This window comes from Eumetopias jubatus, unplaced genomic scaffold (assembly GCF_037043125.1).
Source record: "Eumetopias jubatus isolate StellerSeaLion01/CBP00866 unplaced genomic scaffold, mEumJub1_p1.0 scaffold_15, whole genome shotgun sequence".
Classification (NCBI taxonomy): domain Eukaryota; kingdom Metazoa; phylum Chordata; class Mammalia; order Carnivora; family Otariidae; genus Eumetopias; species Eumetopias jubatus.
The window spans coordinates 28,564,196-28,580,276 of NW_028274821.1; the positions used below are offsets into that span (position 1 = coordinate 28,564,196).

At 40.6% G+C, this 16,081-nt stretch overlaps 1 protein-coding gene across 4 annotated transcripts in view; it reads left to right on the top strand.

Annotated features, from left to right (window-relative positions):
* Window positions 1-2,760: 2,760 nt before the first annotated feature.
* The window catches only part of AOPEP (aminopeptidase O (putative)), a 346,624-nt gene continuing 333,303 nt past the window's right edge, over window positions 2,761-16,081 (top strand). For 3 of the 4 annotated variants that reach the window (XR_003612126.2, XR_015766844.1, XM_028122247.2), the window contains exon 1: window positions 2,761-2,826. The gene's annotated coding sequence lies outside the window, so the exon portion shown is untranslated. Of the gene's footprint in view, window positions 2,827-9,230; window positions 9,372-16,081 lie in introns of those variants that run through there. The other variant, XR_003612127.2, reaches the window with a different exon arrangement.

A 16,081-nucleotide genomic window follows, 5' to 3' on the forward strand; every position in this document is an offset into this window, starting at 1 on the left:
AGCAGCAATAACAACAATAAGCCTTACTAATGGGCAAAAACCAGAAGGAGTATTGTTTTACTAAGAAGTCCAGAGAGAGATATCAGGGTCAGCATCTCAAAAATGTCAGCAGTGACTCAGGATCCCACGCTCCTTCTCCCCCTCCTTTCTCAGCATGTTGGCTCTTCATCCTTATGCTTACCATCCATGGTCAAGGTGGCTGCCAAACCCCAAGCATCTTTTCCCTTATGCCAGCTAGGTCTTCTTTTATGACTTTTTTTATTCTCTTTTTTAAAGGTTTTATTTATTTATGAGAGAGAGAAAGAGAGAGTGAGCGAGCATATGCAGGGGGAGGGGCAGGAGCGTGGCCACATGTCCAGCAAAGATAGGATATTCTATATCTAAAATTTGAGGGTTTGGGGCACCTGGGTGGCTCAGTTGGTTAAACATCTGACTCTTGGTTTCAGCTCAGGTCATGATCTGAGGGTTGTGAGATCGAACCCCTCGTCAGGCTCTGCACTCAGCAGGGATTCTGCTTGAGATTCTCTGCCTCTCCCTTTCCCTGTGCCCCTCTCCAACTCATGTGACATTTTACAAGTAAAAAAACTGAGGTGCAGAAAGGTTATGTGACTTTCCTAAAGAGAGATATGAATGCTTCATCAAAGGCAGTGGTTAGTTAAGAATGGAGGTGGTAGGCAAATGTGATAAATATTGAGGAGATCAAAGTCAGGACATGTTTGGTTTGACTGTAGGATAAGGGAGATGAGCCTGGGATCATTCTGGGTTTCAGGGTTGGGTGCCTGGGTGGATGTTGATACTGTTAACTGAGACAGAATAACTGAGTAGATTAGGTTTGATGGTGGGGGCAGATGATGAGTTCAGTTTTATTTATTTAAATTAAATTTAATTAACATATACTGTATTATTAGTTTCAGAGGTAGAATTCAGTAATTCAACAGTTTCACAAAACACCAAGTGCTCATTCCATCACGTGCCCTCCTTCATGCCCATTACCCAGTTACCCCATCCCCCCCACCCACCTCCCCTCCAACAACCCTCAGTTTGTTCCCTATAGTTGAGTCTCTGATGAGTTCAGTTTTAAATGTCAAGTTTGAGATGCCAACTGAGTATTTCAATAGCAAATTTTAAAAAGGTTTGGGTGGAGAGACAGACTTGGGAGTTATCAACTTACTGGTGGTAGTCCCAAGAGAGTAGATGATGTCATCACACAGGGAAAATATCCACCAGGGAGGCAAACTTGTGGCCTGCACATGTGTTTTGTTTGGTCCAAAATAAAAGTTTAACAAAGTTCAAATTAGTGACCAACATTTGAAATTTAACAAATTTTATGTAAGAATTTTATGTATCTGTATCATCACATCATGAAGCCAGCACTCTTGGTTGGCAAAACTCATCCAGAGCTGAGTAGGGACCATGAACTCCAGTTCTCCATAGTCTCTAATCATGAGCTTCACTCCTTCATGTTCACTGCCTGAGCACTTGTAGGCTTTTGGGTTTCCAGCTTGATGTAGCGTAAGAAGATCAAGGAGGAAAGAGTTAAGGAAAAGGGAAAGAAAGAGGAGCCCTTGGACGGAAACTGAGAAGAGATAGTCAAAGAGATAAGAACCAAGAGGGCTTGGTAATAGAAACAAAGGGATCCGGGTTGAAGGAAGGAGAAGCAAATCTTGCAAAGCCTTAGAAGTTGTTTCAGCTGCATTATTTGGCTTTTTGCTGAGGCCCAAAATTTAGGAGTAATTTTTGACACCTTTCTTTTCCTTTATCGCCTTATGTAATCCATCTCCAAGTCTGTCATCTCTAGTTCCAAATTATTACTTAAATTTGTTCATTTCTCTCCATCATTTCTTACAGCATCACTGCAAAAGCAACTTGCTCTCTTTGCATCCTTTGTCTCCCAATAGTTCATTGTATACACAACATTTAGGGCGGTTTTATAAAAACAGATCCTGTCACCTGCATGTCTGAAACTCTTCACTGGCTACCCGTTACAGTTCAAATGAAACCCATGCGTTTATGATGACGCAGAAAGGCTCTACAAGATCAGGACTCTACTTGCCTTGATCTCATCTTCTGTTCTTTCCCCAGCCTCCTTTCTCACTTTCTCAATGGCACCAGATTTTATCCCCTCCCCATAGTTTTCGAACATCTAGATTCTTCTCTTGGTTGTTCTAACTCCAGATCTTGACAAAGCGGACTTCTCAGTTCAACAGGCCTCTTCACAGTTACTTCCTTAACATCTCAAACTAATGGGGCGCCCTCTTTCCTTTTTTTTCCTTCCACACACTTCTGATCTCTAAGAACGCATATAGATTTGTTGTTATTCAATGTTTACTTTCTGAACTAGAAAGGAATCTCCAGAAGATTACTGTTTTGTTCACTGCTGTACCCCCCAGATTCCTTTAACACTTCTTGCCCGGCACATAACAGAACTTTAATAAATTGTGGTGGAAAGAATCATGTACGCTACAGTCATATATACCAGGAGCAGGGTAAAATAAGGAATAAAAAGTGCATGTTGTTAATTCAGTAATTTTTTTTCTTAAATGCCTATAAGGTTTTGTAATTAAGAAAAAACCGGGTTAACAGGTTAACCCTACAATCCCCAAGCGAAGCCATCCCCTTCGGCTCACGCTCGCCGACCGCAGCTCCGCGCTTGCGCAGATCTCCCCGGCCCCCCCCCCGCGACTCCGCCCAGCTCTTCCGGAGGGGGCGGGCCGGACCGACTGCGGTCCAGGCGCGCTTGGATGACGTCACCAGGCAGGGCCCGGGTAGCCCGTGGTAACCAGGAGTCTGCGGAAGTGGAGACCGGTGGGCAGGCGGCTAAGACAGGTAACTGTGCGCTCCCTGTTGGGTCCATGCCTTCCTCTTCTTTGGCGCCGCGATGGCGGCCGGCACAGCAGCTTCCCATTTGAAGGCGACCGGGAACCCTCCTCAGTGCTCATCTTTCTTCGGTGGGGTCCCCATTCCCTCAGTCCTCCCAGACTCCTGAGGCTGAACCTGTCCTGGGGACTTGGGCTGAGCGGCCACTTCTCTCCGCCTCAGTTCTCGCGGTGCCGATGGGCACTGACTTTCCTCTCCCCCCGTGGCAGAGACCATTCTAAAGCCTGCATTTGCCTCCTTCTTCCTCTCTTGCCTCCAGGCCCACTTCGCCCGCCCTTCTCCACTCCTTGCCCCACAAGACTCATATCCAGGCTTGTTTAAGGAGATACCGTTTACGATTCTCTTATTTTCCACTTGCAGTGAAACCCAGGCACCTTCCCTGCTCCTCCAACCGTCTACTTCCCACCCCCTGCCCCTAGGATCCTTACTGAGAGCACCAAGCTTTGAGTTTTGGTGTCCCTAAAGAACATTCGTACTGGCAGAGTTTTGCTCCTTAATGCATGTATTTGTTGAGTAAGGAAGTGGCGTAATAATGTGAAAATCTATTGTGATAATAAATGATATACATAGGATCCAATCAACTGTTGAGATGGATGGAACTGCTACAGCATTTCATTAAAATGTTCCTTGTTCCTAGCTTTCTTTTTGGTTTTCAAGCAGTGGTAACAAGTACCTTTGCAAAGTTAGCCATCAAAATAAATAAACAACAGAACCCCACTAGAAATGTTTAGACAACAACAAAAAATAATAAAGTTCATCTTGTTGATAAAGTAATATGGGTTATTACAAAACCAACCAGGATAGATATGGGAGGAAAGGCAGGATTCTGAAATCTTTGATCCGTTGATGGTTTGGTTTTGTATTTTTTTGTACTTTATGTTCCATTTTTGAATGGAGCGTAACTTCATGTAATTTTGAGACGCCTGCCTATGACTTGCTAATTGGTAAGATTAGATTCTTCTAATATTAGGGGGACAAAGTAGAGTAAGACTAGGGAATAATAGTCGCTCATTGTTAGCCATCTGCTGTATCTCAGGGACCGTGTTTGATACTTTGCATATATTTTCTTCTTAGCTCACACAACAACCTTGTGAGTTAGGAATTATTATCGTCAGTTTACACAGAGAAGGAAACTGAGGTTCGGGTATGTGAAGATAACTTGCCAAAAACTTATGGTTACTAAATGGTGGAGCTAGGCTTTAAGTTCAGGTCTATGTATGACTTCAGAGCCTATACCTTTTCTTTCTTGTTTTTTAAATAACTCTATAAACGATCACATTCTAGGCTTTTCACAATAGTCACACATAATTCTATGAGTTTATTCTCTGATCAATCTAAATGATGAGTTTATTCTCTGATCAATCTAAATGATTTGTAATATCTTTAGTATTAGTTGTTATATACCTGGAATTAAAACACCTGGAAAGCTTAATTTATGACACACACACACACACACACACACACACACACACACACTATCCTTATCTTTAAGAATGAGATAAGAGGCAAGCAAGATTGCTCAGTACGACCCTTTTTAGACCCCTTAGGGAATGTGTAATTCTGGATTGTTGAAAGTTTTACCCTTTTAGAAATGAAAATCATACTGATTGTTTTGGATAGAAAAATTTTAAATGCCCTAAAAAATTCCTTGCTTTCTTAAATACTATGTATACTGACATGTTTTAAACTTTTCTTATGTCTCAGAGCAGTCATTCTAAGTATCACTTACTGTCCTGTGTTCTGATACAGTGATTTCCTCAGAGCTTTTATTATATTTAACTGCACAAGTTGTTTTGCCTTTTGAGTTTGTCTGTATTTTTATGTATTCCATTCCTCAGTGTCACCAGGAGATAGTAAACCATAGTGATTAAAAGCAGGGTTTGGGGAACCACACTTCCATTATTCAGGTCCTAGCTCTACCACTTACTAGCAGCTCAGTGAGCCCAGACAAGGTAGTTGACCCCTCTACACCTCAGTTCCTCATTTGTAAAATGTAAGTAATAAGAGTACTTTTCTCAGAAGATTGTTGTGAGGGTAAAGTGAGTTAGTGTCTGTGAAGAGCTTAGAACAAATCAGGCGTATTGGAAGAGCCACGTAAGTGTTTGCTAATATTGTTAGTCTGGTTTTGGCCTTATGTATTATTCCTTGAGTGATATTTGATATATGGTATTTATGAGTTTACTGGAGAATTAAATTATCCCAACTAGAGTACCTTCACCTTAGCCATTCTAGGAAAATGCTAATTTATTAAATTTACTTTTGTTGTGTCTTTGAAATGCAATATGCCTTTTGGTTGTGGTGTTTGGAATGGAGACTTCAAATATTTTGTGTTATTATATGTTTCAAAATAATAGGCTTTTAATTTCTGTTTTGAATTTGGGGGATATTTCAGTGGTTCAAATTATGGTTTACCAATATATGGGAACCCCCTCTACTTTTTTTTATTATGTTAATCACCATACATTACATCATTAGTTTTTGATGTAGTGTTCCATGATTCATTGTTTGCGTATAACACCCAGTGCTCCATGCAGAATGTGCCCTCTTTAATACCCATCACCAGGCTAACCCATCCTCCCACCCTCCTCCCCTCTAGAACCCTCAGTTTGTTTTTCAGAGTCCATCGTCTCTCATGGTTTGTCTACTTTTGAATTGAACACCGGTAGATTTACACATCCATTTATGGTGCCCTGCACAGGTATACTGTTGTACTCATGTTATAATTCTGTGTGGATAAATACCTCCTCATAAAACTACCATTGTGCATTGGCCACATATAAAGGTATTTTCTCAGTATAATCCTCTTTTTTTTTCTCTTCAACGAGCTAAAAAAATTGACTATCAGCAAAATGAAATCATATTCCTTTTTGAATTTGTGAAGTATGTACCCATTTTCAAGAATGTGTTTTAAACCAAGTCCAGCTAAGGGTTGATATTGACTCCTTTGTTGTCCATCGTCGGGAACTTGAAAATAAGTGATCTTTTTTTAAAATTTTAGTACTATTAAAGCTGATGCTCCTGTTGAAAGTTGCTGTTGAAAATATAGGTTGTATTTTTAAAAGATATTTTTTGATTGTGATAAAATACTCGTAAAATTTACTATTTTAACCCTTTTTAAGTGTATACTTCATTGCATTAAGCACATCATTAATCACCATTATCCATTTCCAGAATTTTTTCATCATTCCAAACAGAAACTGCACCCAATAAAAAGCAATTCCCCATTCCCCTCCTCCCCCGCCCCAGCCCCTGGTAACCTCTGTTCTACTTTCTGATTTTCTGAATTTGCCTATTGTAGGTGGAGTCGTGCACTATCCTTTTGTATCTATTTCATTTAGTATATTTTCAAGGTTCATCTTTGTTGTAGTAGAGTTCATCCATGTGATAGCATAGACTAGAATTTCATTCCTTTTTATGGCTGAATGACATTCTATTGTATATATATATATATAGCATATGCTATACTTTTGATGCATATTGAATTATGCTTCTATATACTCATTTCATATGGTATGAACTTAATACTTGGTGATTTGATTTGTGAATTTCTAGAGGATGGGGATGAAAATACCAATTGAAATAACAGTTGTTATTGAACAGTGAACAAAATACCTGGTAACAATTTTAAACTGGAGCTTGAGCCTGTATTACAGTGTGGTTGTTCTTCTCACTTAACATTTAGTCTCAATATAGTAAGGGAAATAATAATCATGATAACATTACCTAGTATTTCCATAGTGTTTACAGTATGCCAGGCATTATTCCAAGCACTTCACCTGTGACGTAAAGTGGGTTTACAGATGAAGAAGCTAGGCACAGAGAACTTAAATTAATTGAATTGTTAAAATTTACAAGGCTGGTAGGTGATGAAATTGGAATTTGAACCCAGGCTGGGTGGCTCCAGAGTTGATTTATCCTATATTTGGTGCTGACACTTGGCTCAGTATCAATTTTACAATGTAAATTGTTTTGCCTGCCACATTGTTCCTCTACCCTCTCTTTTTATATCATTTTTAAAATAGAACGTTACTTCCGAGCTTAGTAGGCAATGGAAGAGCATCTGAACCCAAATTGTCAAAAGGGTGACAAGTGCTTCTCATTTGGCTGGGGTGATAACATTTGAATGGCATTCAAACTGCATTTTCACAGCTTAGTTCATATTATCTTTCTCTGAGAGTCTGTCTTTGAAAAAGCAGATCCTGAAATGTTTTAAGATCTCATATTGTGTAGATATCGTGTTGGTGTTTGATACTGCACAATTCCCACACTCTTTTTTTGTGGGTAAAAAGAGCTTTTTGTTTATAATGTTGTTACTGACTGTCAGAATGGTTTATGGCACATTTATTTTGTTGCTAACTCATTCCTCTGTATTGCTTGATTCCTGAAGAAATTATCTTGAGATAGCATTTTTAGATACATAATCAATTTCACTATAATTTTTCTTGGCTTTTCCTTTGCTTACATTTTATTTCTTTGACACTTGCAGTTGAAGGTTTACTTTTTGAAACTGTTGGGAATTGGGATATGCTTGATAGATTTTGGCAGCAAAGGAGAGACATCTCAGCCTATTTCTTTTGCCCTGATCATGTTTTGCGTGTGTAGCAAGTGTGGAGCATATTTGGAGGTGTGAACTGTCTGAGTAATGTCTGGCAGAAATCAAACTATAGAATGAATGTTAAGGATACAAAGGGCCCTTAGGCATTTCTCTTATATCCTTCACTCAGCAGTCGGGAGTCTGAAGCGTGTGATGATGAAATAATTTGCATATATTCAAACAGAATCCATTTTTAAAAAAGAAATCCCATGTTCTACATTCTTTTGAATCATACCGCATTGTGTTTGTGTAGCATCCTTACTTGTAAGAGGAGACTCCCTTTTTTTACTCGTAGGTACTTAATATTCTTATATATGTTTTAGGTGAGAGAGAATGCCCAGAATTGGATAGGTTGCCAAGAGAATACACTGATATGAGGGATCCAAGTGATATGTAAGTTAAATCAATAGGACTTTACAATTGTTTATGTGTGGGTGAGAGTAAGAAATCTGGGGTATTGGGTAACTTGAGTAGATGGTGGTGTCATTCACTAGGAAAACTTAGAAGAGGTCGGGACTGGGTGTATGCGTTCAAAGTGACTAGAGCATGGATTGCATAGACATGTGAGAAGAATTGAAGCTAGAGCTGGAGGGTACACCAGCATCTAGGAAGGGGGAGAAGGAAGCACCAAATGAGTAGGAAGAGATGGAGTGCTATCACAGATACCGAAAGAAGAGAGAATTTTAAGGAGGGTATGGTCATGTATGTTAATGCTCCCAAATTCAGGACTGGAAGAACCTACTGAAGCTGACATATAGGGAGTCATTTGCTTCCACTGTGGAGTTTTAGTGGCATGGGAGGGGTGTGCACAGTGGACTGGAAGGGAGATGGAGTGACGGGGATGGGGAGTGAAGACAGTTCTTTTAAGGAATTTGGCTGTGTGGGGCGAGAGAAGAGTTGGAGAAGGATGTGGAAGTAAGGTAGGCTTTTTGTTCAGTTGTGTTTTTTTCCCCCTAAAAAGAGTTTGGAACAATCACTTATTTCTGAGGTGAAAAGGGCTGAGAAAGAGGAAGAAGTTGAGGGAAGGCATTTAGGGGATAGATGATTGATGAAGCAGGGTCCCAGAGGTCAGTGAGAGTTGATAGAGCACAGGCCATGATCGGGGAGTGCTGAGACAGGAAGGACACTTACGCCACCTTCCTGGGAGGGATGGCTTGGGGAAGGGTGGGGATAGATATGAATGAGTTTATGGGATGGGGAGGGAATATGTGCAAGTTCTTGTCTGATGGTGGCAAAATTTCTTAAGTGAAGCAGGTAAATTTGTTGATATTGAGTGCTGATTTGGTGAGGTGAGGATTGAGGGGAGAGGTAGAAGTTTGGAATAGTCACTGAGGGGAAAGAACAGGAGTTGAGGGGGCAGCTAGAGAGAGACACGAAAGGTTGCCTGCCTGGTAATGCTGGGGGTCCCTTTGAGGTTGGAAGCTTGAATGTGTAGCATCTGCCTTTTGCATGGTCATGTGATATTTATGTAATCTTTTTTTTTTTTTTTTTAGCTTTGATTGAGTTCAGTACACTGAGTTTAGAAGTAGAAAACTTGGGTGATTCAATTGGTTAAAAGTTAGGTTTTATAGAACAGGTGTCAGAAGGACGAAAGAGCAAGAGAATTGAGGTTAAAATGTTCTAAGAGTGATTGAAGAAATGAATCATGTTATCCAAAGAAGGCCACAGAACAGAGATTCTCAACTTAAGAAACATTTATAATTCTCCCTCATAGGAGCTGTCCTGTGCATGGTAGGATGTTTAGCATCCTTGGCCTCTACCTACTAGATGCCAGGAGCCAACCACTCCAGTTGCAACAATCAAAAATGTCTCCAGACATTGCCAAATGTCCTCTGAGGGGCAAAATCATCTCCCAACTGTAACTTCTGCCCTAGAGCCAGAGGGAGCAGATGCATTGAAGGTAATGGAAAAGTCAAGGGACTGGAGTTTCAATGTACTAAGAGTTGGTGAGTAAGCAAGAGAAAGTAGGAAGAACAGGAGGGCATGCTCTGATACTAGATTATGGAAATGAAGTATTTCAGTGATGGAGCTTTTCCAAGTAATGAAAATGTCAAGAACGGACCATTGGTTTGCTGAGTGGAGTGAAGGCAAAGGTTGTTGGCACTGAGTAGGTAATTTTGGGAGGGGGAAAATAGCTAGTGTATAGTGATGGAGCAAGCTGGGACAGCAGCCAGGGAACAGCCCGAGTTTCTGCAATGAGAACAGAACGAAGACTTTCTGGATGTTTCTTTCCTTACTCTATTCATTAAGTGTTTCTCATCTCTTTTTCTGACAGTATCAATTCCCAGATCTTGTACCTCCCTTCTGTAATACTTTAAAGTTGTGGAATTTATCCAGCTTGGTTTTTGTAGTATTTTTTTTTTTTTTAGGTGAGGAGTTCTTTTTTTGTTTCCTTTTCCATATTTTCTTGATCTGATTTTGTGGTCCTCTACCTCTAAATATATTACTTTTCAAAAGGCCCTGGTTCTGTGCTGTGTGACCAATTTTCAGGGTATTTCTTTTGCATTTGGGCATTTCATTATGAAGTCTGCTCTTTGGCAAAAGTGTCAACATATCCTTAAATCTTTCAACCTCTTAGAGATGTTCTTTTCCCTTGCCTTCCCCCCTCCATTGTCTTCTCTTTTGCTCCTTATTGTTTCATATTTATTTTTAAACTGTAACTATATGTATGTATAGTGTTGAATGAGAAGTAATTACAGTGGACTCAGTAAGCTGGACCATAAACTACTTGTAGAATATGCCTTTGCTTTTTCCTGTGTTCAATAAATCCCTACTTCACTGGAACTTTTCTTTTTTTTACTTTATTTAATGAGCTTACCTTGCATTATTCATCAAAAAAGAGTGGGCACTAAGTCCCACTTCTTTTACAAGGCATTAAAAAAAAACTCTTAATCTACAGATATAAGCTGATGTAGGTTTTGTTATTATATCACAAGTGCTGTCATTGCAAAATAAGAAGTAAGTAGGTGGCATTAAAAGCCTTGACATTTTTACTTGATTCTTACATGAATTATTTTTTGTGAATACTGATCTATTTGATCAATATGTTTTACTATATTTGATGAAGAATAATAAGTAGCTCTATTAAGGAATGTCTTGTGATGGCTAAATCCCCTAATGGTGATTAACAATGATATTTTATGACCTTATTTCCATACTTAAATATGAGGATTTCCAAGAAAAAGATTAATCTGTTACCTCAGTAAAAAATGACAACCAATTTTTCATAAGGATTTGATCTGTTTTGGTGTGTAGGATCTAGCACCTCAAAGGAGAAATGAATTGTTCTCTCCAAACCACAAAAACAGACATTTGTCCTAAATACAAAAGCATGCCAGAAGACAATATTTTATCACAGAAGTTGCGCTTTAAAAAGCAACAGCATTACATCCCATCCATTGTTTTCTAGTGGCAGATGACACTAAACAATTTTTGTGCTCAGTCTGCAACCACACTCAGTACTTGGACAGATACAGGATTCTTCAGGGGTCACATTGGAGCACATGTATGCCCAAGGACTTTGACTAATGTTCATAACAAATCATTTTGATTGTGAACATGGCTTAAAGACTTTTCTAATAAAGAGAGTGTGTTAGGTTCTGGAAATACAATGGTTATGATGTGTTTAGTCATGTTCTTACAATAATTTAAGAAAGTCATATTTTTCACACTTCTTGGTTAAATTGTTAATGTTATGCAGTATTTGCAACATTTAACCAGCTTATGGCTAACACTTTAAGAACACATTTCCCTGTTGGTGTTGTTCTGTATTGTTCTCCAGGTTTATTCTATTTCCTTCAGTGTATATCAGAGTCTCAAAGAAAAATAAACTGCTTAACTTTACTTTTAAATCTTCCTAATTAATTTTAACATGGGCCCCAATTACATATGTTCAGTTGTGTGTTACAGTTGAAAAGGTAATGGAGATCCTGAAGATCTTCTAAAGATACTGAAGCTATATCAAATGCATTTTCTTATCTTTCTCCCAAATACTATTATTCAATTTCTAGGAATTAGTTGAAATCTCTTTTCTTGGGAAGGATGAACTGCATACATGTTCAGTTCACCACTTAGAACCTGATGCCAGGAGTATATTTTAAACCTTAATGAGATGGATTTGAAAGCTATTTATAGAGAATGGGGCACCCAAATGTAGTGTGTAAATTCTAGACCTATCTCTCAATGGAGAAATCTCTTATATATTTATTCCCATGGAGAACCAGAATGTAAATAATGAGATCTGAATGTTGCCAGTATTTCTAGAGAATCTAATTTTGCCTGATTTTGCCTTTAGACACAGTACTCCTCACCAGAATTGTCTGTAGCTATAGCCCTGTGACAGTCACCAAATAAATCACTAAATGGAGGGAGCCCATCTTGATTTCTGGCTAAAGGAAATGTTGTTTCCTAAGACAGGAACAGAGGGACCTCTTGCCCTTCCTACAGCTTTCCTGCTGTAGGAAGTATGGTTTCCTATAGAGGACAGAAAGGTTGTTCATGCAGGGTAGGAAGTGGGGGCAGTAGGGTCAGACAGAGGCCAGGAGAGGGATGGGAAGGTGTTCATCTCTGCAGTTGCCAAGAAGGGACAAACTTTTCACTCATACTGCAAGTTTTGAATGATGGGAATTTCTTGAAGATACTGAGCCGAGTCCTACACAAGAAGCCCTATAGAAAGTGGTTGGAGCATTTGCCAGATGGAGTCTTTTATTTATTTATTTATTTATTTATCCCAACATCATTGAACTTCACAGTGAATTCTAAATAGTGCTGGTTGGGAGGAGACCAGAATTAGCTTAAACCACTGGTTCTCAAAGTCTGGTCGCTAGACCAGCAGCGTCAGTTTCACCTGGAACTTGTTAGAAATGCAAATTCTTGGAGCCCATTAGTTGGTATTTTAACAAGATTTTCAGATGATTCATTTCAAGTTTGAAAACCACTGGCTCAAGCAACTCAAAGTGGTTGATAACCACTTTACTTAATTGTGGTGTCAAAGTCACAGTGTTGAGAAAGAATGAGTGGAAAGTGCATTGCATGCTGGAACATCCTTTAATCTTTATTTAGGGATGAAGGTCTTTTTACAGAGTATGCTGTGTTTCAAGTTGAAGGGCAGAAGAGATACTGGTACCTACACTATAGATCTAACAGGCCTGTTGGTGGAGAATACTCCCTGTTCATGGCTGCAGTTTACATTGGAATCTAAATTTTCCCAGACCATAATGGAAGACAACTGTTCACTTTGTCTCCTTTTTCATTTTAAATATTTATCCCCTGATTTTTTTTTTTTTTGTACTTGTGTAGGCAGTGACCTGTGGGAATCCTGTTTTCATGGCTTTTTGATAGCAAGAGTTCAAGTAGCTAAATGGTTCAGAAGCATTAGAGTAGAATTACCTAGACATCTTATTTAAAATGTGGATTATTGGCCCCTATCCCTGGAGATTCTGATTTAAAACATCTGACACAGTGTCTGAGAGTCTGTATTTTTTTTTTTAAGTAGACTTTTCTTTCCTTTTTTTTTTTTTTTTTTTTGAGTGGGGAAGGAGCAGAGGGAGAGGGAGAGAGAATCTTAAGCAGGCTCCGCACCCAGTGAGGAGCCTAATGCAGGGCTTGATCCAATGACCCTGAGATCAAGAATTTGACGCTTAACTGACTGAACCACCCAGGTGCCCCAGGGAATCTGTATTTTTAACAAGCACCACCCCCCCCTCACCTGCCCCTCACTGGTTCATTCTTGGGCACATGAACTTCAGACCACACTTTGAGAAACACTTTATCGGATTACAATTTTACCCTGAGATACAGATGTTTTCCTGAGTTTCTGAAGATACTCACAGATATGAATCTTAATTGCTAGTAATGAAGCTACCTGAATGTTTAATATCCACTGGAGATGCTTGGGGTAAAATTCTAGAAATCATGAGTATTCTTCCTAGGTTAAAAATGCCCCTAAAAGACCAGTTTGACAGTGTGACATTATAACACAAAACCAGTCAGATTTAAAAATTTGTTGTTCTATAATTCATGTCTTCTGAATAATCCTAATGAAGCTTATGTTTACATTTATGAGGCTACATATTAAAACTTCACACAGAAAAGGAATGAACTAAATTGAGAAAATATTGGAAAAGTATATCTTTTCACAGTCTCCAAGCCATGTGCTAGAAGCCTAAAAGGCATCAAGAGTGTTAAGAAAATACTATGTCAGTGAGCCTACAGGTTAGTACCCTAAGTTCACTGTGAGGGGAAGGAGGAGATTTACCTAAAATGACTTACGATTTTTTTTTCCTGCATAGAATTATATAAAAAATTGTTTTATCTAGCACCCAGGAAAATGATTCAAGACCAGGAATTGGGACAAGAATCATTTCTCTCTCTCTGGCTCTCTCCCTTTTCCCCCCTCCCCTCCACCCCTCCACCCCCCCAGTTCTCTTTGGAGAGAGCCTCCCGTTACTGTCTTTCTCTATGCCTCACTACCCAAGATTCAGTTAAGACTTCTTGAAGTAGATAAGAATACAGGCAGTGGCATATAATTGTTTCACCTATTTAGGATAGATAACTACAAAAAGAGGTAGTCCCCCTTTGCAGTGAGAAAAGGAAGTAAAAAAAAAAAAGTGATTAAATATTTCAGTGTCTTCAGTGTGGTTTTTTTGGAAGGGTGTGGGTGCGTTGTAATCATGACATCCTCCATCAGGAATGGGGGTAAGCTGCTCTTAGGAAGCTGTTTCGAAGCACCCACGGTACTAATATTTCAAAATGAAATCTAACCCATATTTCTTTTAGATGGGAGGAACAGGTGTGGTAGATCCCAGCCCCTCTCTGCCCTAGAGTACTACTTTTGAAATGGGCCCTTCTGCAGGCTTTTAGTACTAGTGTTGGCAGGAAGGAAGCAAAGTCAATAAAAAGCCTTGCCCACTCGTCCATTAGTCAGTTGGCCTTCTGCCAAGTTCAGCTCTGTTTGGCAAGCAGAGCATGGCAGTAGCACCTGGACTGTACCACCCCATACCCAAGAACTTGAAGAGAAGACCTAGCATCTGTGTTCTTTCAGCTGCTTCCCTTATGGAGACCTATTGCCTGTCATTTTTCTCTACCATCCATTCCAGTGTTATTCTCAAATATTTTTTCTTGGCTGAATGCCAGCCCTGTGGTTCCCACTGATAACATGCCTTTATAGAGTAGGACAGTCCTAAATTTTGCTGTGAAGTGGCTCCCTGAACATTCTGATTTATCACCTTTTAAAGTGTAGATACAGATATGTTACCAGGCTCAGCTGATTTTTTTAAACCAATGTTTTCTTGATTTGTATGCAAGATGATTTAAAGTGGTACATGGATGAGCATCTTCTGTATTTTAATAGTTATGTATCTCTTTTAATACATATGGGAAAATGCAAAATAGCCATTCAAACCCATGATTTCATTGGATTTTATAAAAGGTGAGTCAATGGTAAAGTGGATTGGAGAAAAAGTATTTAAAAACTAATAAGATGATGGTATGAAGATGGCAAAAATACTGAAGGTGTTACATGTATTTGACGGAAGTTTGGGAAATACTCAGGGCTTACACTTTTTGAAATAGTCTTTAAAATAATATACAAGAGGCGGAGCAAGATGGCGGAGGAGTAGGAGACCTAGATTTTGTCTGGTCTCAGGAATTCAGCTGAATAGGGATCAAACCATTCTGAACACCTACGAACTCAACAGAAGATCGAAGAGGAGAGTAGCAACAACTCTCTGAACAGAGAAGCGACCACTTACTGGAAGGTAGGACGTGTGGAGAAGTGAATCCGAGGCGATATTCGGGAGGATAGACGGCGGGGGAGGGGCCTCCGCCGGCCGCTTCTGGCAAGTGATAGAGTCGCGGAGCACAAAATCGGAACTGTTAGAAGTTGGCTCCGCTGAGGGACGTCGCTGCAGTGGCTAAGCGGGGGGTGGAACCCCCGCGGGACAGTGTGGTCTCAGGAACCTTGGGGTCACAGAAAGACCGGGGGTGCCTGAGTGTGCCAGAGCTCCCAGGTATAGGAGCGGGGAAGCCGGCTGCAGAGACGGAGCCGAGGCCCGGCCTCTCAGCTTGGGGTTGCCATAAACTGTGATCCGCGGCCCAGTCGGGCCACTGCTCCTGCAGCAGGGACCCAACAAGCGGCAGAGCTGGGGAGACTCCCCTTCCTCCCCTGGGAGGAGCGGCGCGGGAACGCACCGCAGGGATCTGCTGGGTTTGGAGACTCCACACGGGGTCGGGTGCCAGAGATAGCAATGCTCGGTCACAGGCCGGGTGAGCGCGGACAGCGGCCGGAGACCGGGGACAAGGGAGTGACTGCTTTTCTCTGGGGGCGCACTGAGGAGCGGGGCCCTGAGTTCTCAGCTCCTCCGGGTGGAGATTGGGAGGCTACCATTTTTGCCCTGGTCCTCCAAAGCTGTACCGAGAGCTTGCAGGGAACAAAAGCTCCTGAGATCAAACCCGAGCAGCTTGCTTAGCCCGGACAAACAAGGGTGGGGCAATTCAGCCTCCGGCAAAGACATTTGGAAACCACAGCAACAGGCCCCTCCCCTAGAAGATCAGCACGAACAGCCAGCAAGCCAAGACCAAGTTTACCGATCAAGGAGAACGGGAGAACTC